General features: G+C 42.2%; 1 protein-coding gene across 1 annotated transcript in view; it reads right to left on the bottom strand.

Annotated features, from left to right (window-relative positions):
• arid3a (AT-rich interactive domain 3A) overlaps window positions 1-12,373 on the bottom strand; it is a 55,780-nt gene that overhangs the window by 13,526 nt on the left and 29,881 nt on the right. The gene's annotated exons all lie outside the window — the stretch shown is intronic.

Genomic DNA, 12,373 nt, shown 5'->3' with positions numbered 1-12,373 from the left:
GGTGGGTAGCTTAATTTTGATTGATGGTTGACTGCCAGTCTTCAGGGGTGATGTACATCTGTATGCTTGGGAAAGGAGGGGCAGCCTTAGACATCTGTGTACAAGGGATCACGGTGAGAGTTTACAGAGTAAAAATAAATTTAAATCAAGGGGTGCTCAGAGCCCTGTATGCTTTAGGGTCTGATCATAAACTCTGCCACACTTAAAGAGAGCATTGAGAACCTGCAGGTGCCAGGCCACTTCCCTTTTTTTTTTTTTTTTTTTTTTTACAATCCTGCAATAAACAGAATACACCAGTCAAAATGGGGGGATTGAATGAGCAGCAGGAAAGCTCTGGGTGGTATCCACCCCTCCCCACACTGAGACCACAGTAGAAGAAACAAAGCCACAAACAGCACATTTCTTGTGACAGTGTGGTCAGAATTGCACAATATAGCATGCCAACACTGGGCTGGCGATGGACTCCATCAGAAACTGCCATCTTTTCAGATGAGGCCTTCTCTTCCAGCATAGACACCAGTGTGGTGGGTTAGAGTCCTCAGTGCTCATTAGTGACGCCAGGCCGCCTAAAGCTCCCTTAATCAGAGAGCTAGTAGCAGCTAGTACAGAGCTAGAGGCAAAGCGCCACTTTAATTACAGGATACATGCATTTCTGAGGAGTGCCATGCTATAAATCGTTTCAATGGCTCCTTTCAGTCTCTCTCGTGCAAGTTTCTAAGGCTGCCCTACCCCCAGCCCTCCGCTAAACTCTCCCCTGCCATCTTCCCCAGTGCAACCATCAGGGCTTAAGGGGCTCGACTCCAGCACCTCTGAGTTTGAGAGTGTCCGTGCTCCTGGACCCCTAAGCAGAACTCTGTATCCTCCAAAACATATGGCCCCTGATATCTGCTCAGCTTATGTTAAGGACAGGTATTCACATTTAGAGTTCACCCTCGTACACCCACTCTGTCCTGTTCATGTTGATCTCTGGCACCTCAAGATTTACAAATTACCCATCTTTCCTTTTCCTTTCACTTCTCCAGCTACTTCACCACCCCTCTCACTGCCCAACATTATCAGTCATAGATCAAGCAGGAGGCATCTACAACCAAGAATGCAGCAGCAGCAACACCAGACATCTACACATTCCTCATGAGATCAGTGGGTTTGCATCCGTGCTCTCGTATTAAGCCAAGACAAGAACCGGTCGGCTTAGCTCGGGGCCTGCGGTTTCCTGAGACTTTTATTACTTGTTGATTATCCTGTTCGGCTTGATTCTTGCTGGTCTGTTGTTGATTGGATCATTAATTCCCATGGTAACTGCTCAGCAGAGATAAAAGACAGACAAAGGCTGATTGAAAGGATGTGGTGGGGGGCAGCTTTCTCTGTCAGTTGAGGGGCAGGGATTGTGTCAGGGTTAGGGATATGGATAGTGATCCAGTGAGGGCAGTGTGTTGGGAGGAGTGGGGATAGACTTGAGGATCATAAAAACAAAGGACAGTGCAAAACGACAGTCTGAAACTTGAAAATGTTGTTTGCAAAACACAATGACCATGCACAAGACAGAGAAGACTAAGACTCTGAAAGACTCACTGGCCATCAATCCAGGATGTATCACCCTGCAGCACTAAGCATAGATGCACTCTGGGTTTTACCATCAAATCTGAGAAGTTGCACTTGATTGGTGATCATTTTAAACAGACCCATTTTCAGATGCCAATTCCATCTGATCAATTACCCATAATGCAGTAATTGCTGCAAGACAAACCATTACTATACGGTCAACAATATTTCCCCAACAAACTTGCATGAAACACCATCCGTTAATACATCCACCCTCACTAAATGACCTACAGTTGTTGAGAGACCCTGTAGTTCAGACTCTGCCCCCCCCACCCCATAACGGCTCTGACAAGACTGGGGAATCCACCAATCATGGCTCAGCACCTCCCTCCCCTTATTGGCCTCTTAGACCTCTACCATTCTTATTACTGGATGCAGCTGCATCCTCTTAACAGGAACCTCGCCGAGACCCCTGCCTCCCCCCTCCCCCAGAACACATCTGTTTATCTGGGTGAGTGGGGCAGGGGTGACAACTGTTAGTTTATACAACTAGTACAATCTTTAGTACATAGTTTACTTTAAGTAGGGCGTCTCCAAAACTAGCACTTAAAGGAAAAAGGAAAAACAAAACTACTGTATAATCTATTTACGAAATTTGAGTGACTCACAAAAGTGTCAGTACTTCCAAAATCCCCTCTTAAGTGTTTAAAAGGTAAATCAGTACCTTGTTTAATCCCCCCTCTCCCATTTTCCTTCTAGTAATGTACAAGAGAGGTTACCTTAAACACTGTATGGTTCCAAGTAATAGACAAAATCTGTCAAACTGAAGGACCATATCACCTAAAAAAATAAATAAAAGCTGAACCAAAAAAAAAAAAAAAAAAGGTTTTCAACTCAAAGCTTTTAGGGTTTCTTCAGTGTCTGCTAAGCATTTATTTCTAAATGTACTGAAAAACTCCTACTTTTCACAAAACTTGTGGTGCTGCCATCAGACGAGGAACAACGACACTAAAATGAATTCGATTCAGGAATAAAAACAGGGCTCAGTTGTGAAGAAGCACCCGAGTATTTGGAGCTCACTTTGACATCCTTCAAGAACCTGACCAGGAAGGTGGAACGTTCCAACTACCTACTGGTTTAGTATGATAGGGCAGGTAACTGTTGAGTGTTGATTCACCTTGCTCGGTAAATGTGTGGTAAAGGGCTTTTCAACTGTGGTGAATACACACTCTGTAGATTATGTCAAGCCTCTCAACCCCCCTGATGCAGGGAAATAGAGAGACAGACACAGAGTTCATGTGAAACGGGAGCTTTCTTCACCCTCAGACTCTGTCCTGGTGATTCACACCTGCCACTCACTTATCAAGAGGGCTCACTGGCCACATTTTGCACACACACACTCACACTCTCCTTTGGCTATAGACTCCAGGCTGCCTGTAACTAGCCCTAAGCTTCTGCAAAACCAACATTTCAAAACAAGAGACTTGTGGAGTCGTGTCACTACTGTACACAATGGGGATCTCTCACTCGCCCTCCCTCTCCTGCACTTTCCCCAATGAGAGAAAATTGTGTTCTTTAAAACAGAGCACGTCAACATACCCCCAGGGGAAGGAAATTTGCTTATCTTTGACTTCATTACAGACACTTTCCCCTTTTTTCTAGTTTTACCCAGATTAGAGAACCAGCTGAAATGGAAAAAAGTTAAATCACATTTGTAACACTAGAAGCTGCAGTGCGCTCAGCAGTTGTATAGGCCTCAAACCTGACTGCATTGCCATGGTGCCAAAGGGATTACAAACATGAGTCAGAGACCAAGCCCGGTTGGTTCACCATTACCTTCTGTGGGGTCTCTACAATACATACCCACTTCTTGTAGACTTTACTGATGGACAACAAAGGCAATGGTTTTATTAGATATCCAAAAAATACCTAAAAGATATATCATTGATGAATGCTATGTAATAGCAAGGGTCATTTATTTGACTATCAAGGCTTGTGGAAATATTTAAACAAGTCCTTACTTCTTACCATTTGAGCAAGGACTACAACTGGAATTAAGTACCTCTAATGTGCAAAGGGATTTTATAGAGAGATATGCCACCCTCAACACCAAAAAATGCCCCAGTTCCTTTTCTGTAGCGAGAAGTGTTATTTTTAACTCCGTAAACAAATAACTCTACCACCTGTAGAAACGACATGGCCCCGAGATGATGCATTTTTTTGTTTTCAGTTTGAGTAAGAAGGCTTGCAGAAACTTGAATTTTTGACCTAGGGTTTTATTTTCTAGGCTTGCATGTCTTTTTAAATATGAACATTTTCAAAATCGATCAAATTGCCAAAACCAGTCAAAAACTTTGATGTCCAACTTTCTCAAACCAAGAAGTTCGCATTTCTTTTATTTCAAAAATGTTGAAAATGTGTTCACAGAACAGCAATCATTGCCTGCTTCTCTTTCAGACACAACCCTGTCACATTCCCTGACACGTTTCAACTGACAAACAATGTATACTACATAGATAAATCTATTAACCACACATTCCTGGTAATCAATGCGTAGCGGGAAACAAAAGACTACACACACACACGAAACGTACCGCCTCCCAAAAAAAAAGAACAAGAACAGACGTCACTGCGTGTGCGTGTGTGTGTATATGTACATATATATATATAGATATATATATATATCATATACACACACAGTGAGGGGAAAAAGTATTTGATCCCCTGCTGATTTTGTACGTTTGCCCACTGACAAAGAAATGATTCTATATGATCTATAATTTTAATGGTAGGTGTATTTTAACAGTGAGAGACAGAATAACAACCAAAAAATCCAGAAAAACGCATTTCAAAAATGTGTTAAATTGATTTGCATGTTAATGATGGAAATAAGTATTTGACCCCTTCAACTTAGTACTTGGTGGCAAAACCCTTGTTGGCAATCACAGAGGCCACCAGGTTTGCACACATATCAGGAGGGATTTTGTCCCACTCCTCTTTGCAGATCCTCTCCAAGTCATTAAGGTTTCGAGGCTGACGTTTGGCAACTCGAACCTTCAGCTCCCTCCACAGATTTTCTATGGGATTAAGGTCTGGAGACTGGCTAGGCCACTCCAGGACCTTAATGTGCTTCTTCTTGAGCCACTCCTCTGTTGCCTTGGCTGTGTGTTTTGTGTCATTGTCATGCTGGAATACCCATCCACGACCCATTTTCAATGCCCTGGCTGAGGGAAGGAGGTTCTCGCCCAAGATTTGACGGTACATGGCCCCGTCCATCGTCCCTTTGATGCGGTGCAGTTGTCCTGTCCCCTTAGCAGAAAAACACCCCCAAAGCATAATGTTTCCACCTCCATGTTTGACGGTGGGGATGGTGTTCTTGGGGTCATTCCTCCTCCTCCAAACATGGCGAGTTGGGTTGATGCCAAAGAGCTCGATTTTGGTCTCATCTGACCACAACACTTTCACCCAGTTCTCCTCTGAATCATTCAGATGTACAGGCCCGTCTGAAGTTTGCCAATGAACATGTGCTTTCTTGAGCAGGGGGACCTTGCGGGCACTGCATGATTTCAGTCCTTCACGGCGTAGTGTGTTACCAATTGTTTTCTTGGTGACTATGGTCCCAGCTGCCTTGAGATCATTAACAAGATCCTCCCGTGTAGTTCTGGGCAGATTCCTCAACGTTCTCATGATCATTGAAACTCCACGAGGTGAGATCTTGCATGGAGCCCCAGACCGAGGGAGACTGACAGTTATTTTGTGTTTCTTCCATTTGCGAATAATCGCACAAACTGTTGTCACCTTCTCACCAAGCTGCTTGGCGATGGTCTTGTAGCCCATTCCAGCCTTGTGTAGGTCTACAATCTTGTCCCTGACATCCTTGGACAGCTCTTTGGTCTTGGCCATGGTGGAGAGTTTGGAATCTGATTGATTGTTTGCTTCTGTGGACAGGTGTCTTTTATACAGGTAACGAGCTGAGATTAGGAGCACTCCCTTTAAGAGAGTGCTCCTAATCTCAGCTCGTTACCTGTATAAAAGAAACCTAGGAGCCAGAAATCTTGCTGAATGATAGGGGATCAAATACTTATTTCCCTCATTAACATGCAAATCAATTTATAACTTTTTTTTTTTTTTATAAAGTTTTTCTGGATTTTTATGTTGTTATTCTGTCTCTCACTGTTAAAATACACCTACCACAAAAATTATAGACTGATCATTTCTTTGTCAGTGGGCAAACGTACAAAATCAGCAGGGGATCAAATACTTTTTTTCCCCTCACTGTGTGTGTGTGTGTGTGTGTGTGTGTGTGTGTATATATATATATATATATATATATATATATATATATACACACACATACACACATATATATATATATATATACACACACACACACACACACACACACACACACACACACACATGGCTGTTTTGAAAGGGGGCCAGGAATCGGATCGGATTAAACAGCTGAAGCGGGTATCAGATTTATATGCTCAAAGCCTTTGATATCAGAGAGGGGGGTGTAGTGTATCTATGTCACAGGCTGAGAGCAGGAGCAGGTGAACAGGTAGTTATGGGATTTATTTTTATTTATTTTTCCCCCGAAGGACTCTGCTTTGAGGCTTGAGCAAAAAAAAAAAAAAGTTGTTTTGGAAGTGAAATCCTAACGAGATTGCAAAGGTAAAAGGGTTTTGAGATACGCCATGGTCTACAAAAGGAAAAACTGTTGTTACAGAAGGACAGAGAAAGCATGAGCAATAGAGGCAGACACAGCAGGTCTGCAACAACACATTTCCAAAGAACTTTAATATCCGGAAACTGGTCACTCAGGGATTGGGAATAAAAAGTCAAGGAGGAATGTCAAAAAACATGTGAACAGGATAGAGAAACAGTGGCGCAGGACAAGGAAAGAGTTGGGGCTGTGCTGATGACAGCTAAGTATCTTCCTTTAAGTTTTGCTCCGAGCGAGATGGTCAATCATTCAAATCACAGTCTCGTTCTGCTTTGTGTAGTCTCAAGTGCTTCCATGTGAAAAAGCAAACTTCTTTTAAACTATTGGTAGGTGTGCTTTCTTCCCCACATCCAATAGAGATGCACTTCATAACCATCAAAACAACTGTGTAACGTCCTAACTCAGAGTTGAAAAAAGCCATATAAAAAGCAGACTTTTGCTCCCGTTTGTAATTGTAGTAGCCAGTTTATTTTGGTCTGGATTTCAAAAAGACCAGCAAGGTGAGGTGTATAAGATGAGGTGACAAAAGAATAATTGGATAGTAAAATAAAAATTAAAAAACATTTCAGTGTGGAATGAGCTCCCCAGGCCTAACATGGCTAGGCAGTGACAAGAAACTGCTCCACAAAGCCTCACACCTGCCCACTGACCAGAGCCTGGCATCTGATAGTGGACAACAGCAGCACACTCCCAATAAAGCGCCAACCCTCCCAGTGTACAAATCCCCCTGCTGGGTGGCCCTCTGTAGGAATGACAGAGCTGTCAGGGCACGTGCGCAGTGCTGCCGATCAATAAGTGAATGGGTGAGCGCTTAACCCCCGATGACCCCCCATGACCCTTGATTTGTCCTCTGCTTGTCAAGCTGTCCTCCCCACTCCCTCCAACTCTCTTGCCTGTTGACAAAGAGAAGAAACACCCACTGCCTCCACCAAGAGGCTGGTGGGAGGACCAACAAACTGCCGCTGTCATACTTAAAGAGATCTCCGCCACACGACAAGCAGGCAATTAGGAGTGGCGGCCCTGCTCTCGGACAGTCGGAGCAGTTGCAGACTTGTGGCTCAGCAGTCGAGTTCACTGGGACGCAGCACGTCTGCTTCAGGAAATGTCCACGCAGGACTGAGGGTGGAAACACACAAAACTCCACCCGACACAGAACGCTGTGTCAGTGATAATCTGAAGACTGAGGTTTAAACTGGCACACCACACCCACTTGTCTCTCACTGTCTCCAAGCTTGTAACTTCTTGATTTGCTCACAATTGCTCTAACAATCAGCTGGAAGGGATCTGGAGCAAGCTTCAACTGGCACAGCGCCAACAGACTGGGCAGGTGAACTTAAGAATAAAGTTTACAAACATAAGGAGGCCATTTGACCCATCTTGCTCATTTGGTGTCCATTAATAACCAAGTGATCCAAGGATCCTATCCAGTCTATTTTGAAAATGTTCTCAAATTTTCACCTTCAACCACATCACTAGGGAGTTTGTTCCAGATTGTGACAACTCTCTGCGTGAAGAAGTGTCTCCTGTTTTCTATTTGTGTCCCTGGGTGCTTGTGTCCCTGCTGATCTGGAAAAGCTCCTCTGGTTTGATGTGGTCAGTGCCATTCATGATTTTGAAGACTTGGATCAAGTCCCCACGTAGTCTCCTCTGTTCCAGGGTGAAAAGGTTCAGTTCCTCAGTCTCTCAGTAGGACATTCCCTTCAGACCTGGCATAAGTCTGGTTGCTCTCCTCTGAACTGCCTCTAGAGCAGCGATATCCTTCTTGAAGCGTGGAGCCCAGAACTGCACACAGTATCCAGATGAGCTCTAACTAGTGCATTGTACAGTCTGAACATTACTGCTCTTGTTCTCAATTCTACACTTTTGACAATAACCTTAGCATTGCGTTTGCCTTTTGTTTTTATTGCTTCCCCACATTGTTTGGATGGAAAAAGGGAGGAGTCCACATAGACTCCTAGGTCTTTCTCATGCATTATGTCATCTAGTTCTATTCCTCCCACAGTGTAATTATAGTGGACATTTCGGTTACCTGCATGTAATACCTTGCACTTGTCCACATTGAATTTCATCTGCCAGGTGTCGGCCCACAACTGAATATTATCCAAGTCCCTTTGAATAACCTGTGCTGCCAAGATTGTATCTGCTGAGCCACCTATTTTAGTATCATCTGCAAATTTGACAAGTTTGCCAACTATCCCAGAGTCCAGATCAATATAGATTAGAAAAAGCAAAGACCCTAGTACTGATCCCTGTGAAACTCCACTATCAACCTCACTCCAGTTAGAAGCAACTCCTCTAATAGACACCCTTGGTTTCCTATACATCAACCAGTTCATAATCCATCTACTTACATTACCCTGAATGCCTACAGCTTCCAATTTGAGGATTAGCTTTTGGTGTGAAACTTTATCAAAAGCTTTTTGAAAATTTAAGTTTATCATATCATATGCTTTCACATGATCTACAGCTGCAGTTGCATGTTCAAAACATTCTAATAAATTAGTAAGACATGATCTGCCTCGTCTAAACCCATGTTGACTATCTCCAAGAATATGGTTTTCATTAAGATGCTCCTCTATTTTCTGTCTAATCATTTTTTCCAACATTTTACAAGTAATGCAGGTGAGACTGATTGGTCTGTAATTTCCTGGCTCAGTTGTCCCCTTTCTTGTGGATTGGTATGACATTTGCGGTTCTAAGTGTCATTTGGAATATTTGAGTTAGCGGCCTAAAAATAATCACCCTCATTTCTTTAAGTACTGTTGTAAATATACCATCTGGCCCAGGTGATTTGTTTGATTTAAATTCTGCTAGTCCCTTTAGTACATCCTGCTCATTTATCCTGATCTCTCTTAGGGTTTCACTGGACTGGTTGTTAGCCTGTGGCATGTTATCCACTTTTTCTATTGTTAAAACCTCTATGAAATACTCATTTAGAACATTTGCCACATCTAGTTAATTTTCCAAGATACTTCAATTTTTGCCCTTTATCGGTTTCACTTCCTCCTTTATTGACTTCTTGCTGTTGTGGTATTGAAAAAAGCTCTTTGCATTAGTTTTAGCTCCAAGAGCTACGTTTTTCCCTATTTGCTTTCCTGATTCCTTTCTTAAGATCTCTTTGCAGTTCAACATATTTTTTGTTTGGTTTCGTCTATATCCCTTTTGACGCGCTATACAACATTTTCTCTGTGGATATTTTTAACATACTTCTATTTAACCATTTTGGCCAATGGTTTTTGGTCCTCAATTTGCTAAGTTTTAGTACAAATTTCTCCATAGCCTCAAGTAGTATATTCTTAAAATATAACCATCCATTTTCAACCGAATCTGTATCCAGTGTGCTCCAGTATAACTAAGTGCCGCCTCATACCTTCAAGGTTTGCTTTTCTAAAATTGTAGATCATTGTTTTAGACTTGGTCCTTGTTTATTGAAAGTATGCCTCAAAGCTAACCATAAAGTTTGCCATTGGTTCTCTAACTAGTGTTCCTCTGACTCTGTCATGGTCATTTGAAAACATCAAATCAATGCATACATGCTCTCTGGTTGGTTCCCTGACAAATTGGAGTTGGAAAGCAGTCATCTCAACCATTTCCATTTCTGCTTCTGTAGTCCCAACTGGGCTTTCCCAGTATATGTTTCGGAAATTAAAATCCCCTATTATAACAACCACTTCCTTGTTGCATTGTACAGTGTAATCAGGACTGCATGTAGCATCTCTTTCTGAATATCTGAGTTGGGTGGTCTGTAACACTCCTACCACTAATCCTCTGGATCTTTTATTCAAAAGTTTAACCCACAAAGATTCTGTTTAGTTACTAGGATCTAATTTGAGTTCTGCCTCAATGTCATTTCTGACATTCAATGCTACCTCACCACCACTTCGATTTAAACTGTGTGTATCCTTTCAACTTGTATTCATCCTCATCATTGTCTGTAAGCCATGTTTCTGTCACTCCTACAACATCATAGTCACACGCCAGCACTGTGGCTTCTAGGTCTAACATCTTGTTCCTTATACACCTGGCACTTTCCTACTAGCAGTTTCCCTTTGTTTTCTTTCCTTAGTGGAACGTGTCCCATTGTCAGAGCTCCCTGCCCCCCTGGTCCCTGTTAACTCTGCACATACGCTCTCCTAATGCATTAGCCCCCCTTCTGTTTAGATGTAGACAGTCTGGTTTGTACAGGTCCCATATATCCCAGAAGAAAGACCATTGCTCCAGAAATCTAAAACCCTCTTCCCTACACCAAGATTTCAACCACGTTAAACTTTCTAATCTCTGCCCGTCTCATTGGCCATGCACATGGTACCGGAAGTATGAGTTCATCCAGGAAGGCAATCATTCTGCAAACATGACACTGTAGTGGCCACATGCTTATAAAGGCAAACTACAGACAAGATTAACTTTAATTAAAGCAGTTAAAACAAAAATCGGGAATGCTAAGACTGCCTAAAAGTAGGAACACAACAAGATGGCTGCCTCTCACCTGTACTGTCCTATGTCCGTCTATGGCAACTTGTAAATCTTTCTGTGAAGGGGCCAGCAGGGGCATAGAGGGCTGGCAGTGCCTCTCACCCCACCCCCCACTTCCTCCTGCCAGCTGTGCGCTCATACAAGGCCCAAAATGTAATTGTTTTGATTGCTGAAAATTGATTTATTTCATCGAACCCTGCTGCGTTTGTCACACTACTGCAACCACCTACATTGGATCAAAAAGGGGGACCAGACAGAGAATGCATTCAGTTCTAAAGATTTTCTGAGGTCTCTTCAAATGAGGGACACTGAGGCTCACCATCCAGCTGTCTAGTCCTCTAGATCTCCTCCTAAGATCCCCCCCACCAACATTTCCACTGCAGGAAAAAAGGAAACGCAGGCGCTACGGCAGGGAATCTCAATATGTGTTTGTGCGTTTAGCTATTAAATTTGGTTTCTTTATGTTGATCAAACTTTAATTGATAGTCTTTTGATATAGGGAAATTGTTGTGCCACTCTCATGCCAGCTTCAGTAAATTCAGGAATTAAGATTGATACCTGAATACCCTTCAGCTACAGAACCAGATTTAATTTAGTGGATTGCTTTCTTGATCACTAACCAACTTGTTTTCCCAGCTTTTAGAAATGGACAATTTTGTCAGAATGATAAAATAAGCGGTTAACGACCACGGTTCTAATATACATGTCTCCAGACTCCCTCTGTGGGAGTGTAAAATACACTTCTCGGAAAACAATCTAGATACCTCAGGAGCCATTTTAAAGAGGACTGCAGTTAAGGTGGCATATAATCAAAGTAGCCAAGAACAAAGAATCCCACAGCACACGTACAAACACATCCACAAAAACTAAAACAAAAATGCAGAGTAAAAAGCATTAAATGAACAGGAAACGCAGAATATAAAAGTTCATTATCTTTTCATTCAACAAATGTACCAGAACACAGATAATAAACCTTCGTCATAAATCAAAAGATGTTTACAATGTTGATGTTCAATCCTACAGATAGCAATCACTTACTTCATTCAATGACACACCTCAGAACAAACACCACACTTCAATAGCTATGATGCAGAAGAGCATTTAAACGCATGCATTGATATCCGTTTATTCAGAGCCTTCTTATATCACTCAGATTTAAGTGGATATCAAAATAATACCTCAACTCAACTCTTTCTGATATACATTTTCCATTTTAATCTCACCTAAATAGGAATGACAAGGGTTTGGCCTAATTCCAACCAACCAAATTCTCCAGAAAGTAGTAGTGAATGCATTAGCCTATATCTCACACCAGGATCAAAATGTCAGTTGGGAAGGTATTTGAATAGTCTGCAATTGTAACGCTCAAATTGCTTTCCAAACAGCCATGTTCAGATAATGAGGCATTCATAAAATTGTAAAAAAAAAAAAAGCTGAACAAGGAAAAAAATAAAGCACATTAAACTGGTTTTAATACAACAAAATAAAACTGACAACTATGGCACCTTTAGGCCGATCCATTAGCTTGGTGCATCACTGTAGACGAGTTTGTGAAGCAGGAACGTTCACAGTAGTGGGGAGGGGATGAAAGAAAAGAAAAAAGGCCAAGGCACCAGTACAGTTTATGTA

This window comes from Amia ocellicauda, chromosome 22 (genome assembly GCF_036373705.1).
Source record: "Amia ocellicauda isolate fAmiCal2 chromosome 22, fAmiCal2.hap1, whole genome shotgun sequence".
Taxonomy (NCBI): domain Eukaryota; kingdom Metazoa; phylum Chordata; class Actinopteri; order Amiiformes; family Amiidae; genus Amia; species Amia ocellicauda.
The sequence above is the reverse complement of the archived record's forward strand: the minus strand, read 5'-3'. Positions and strand labels throughout refer to the sequence as shown.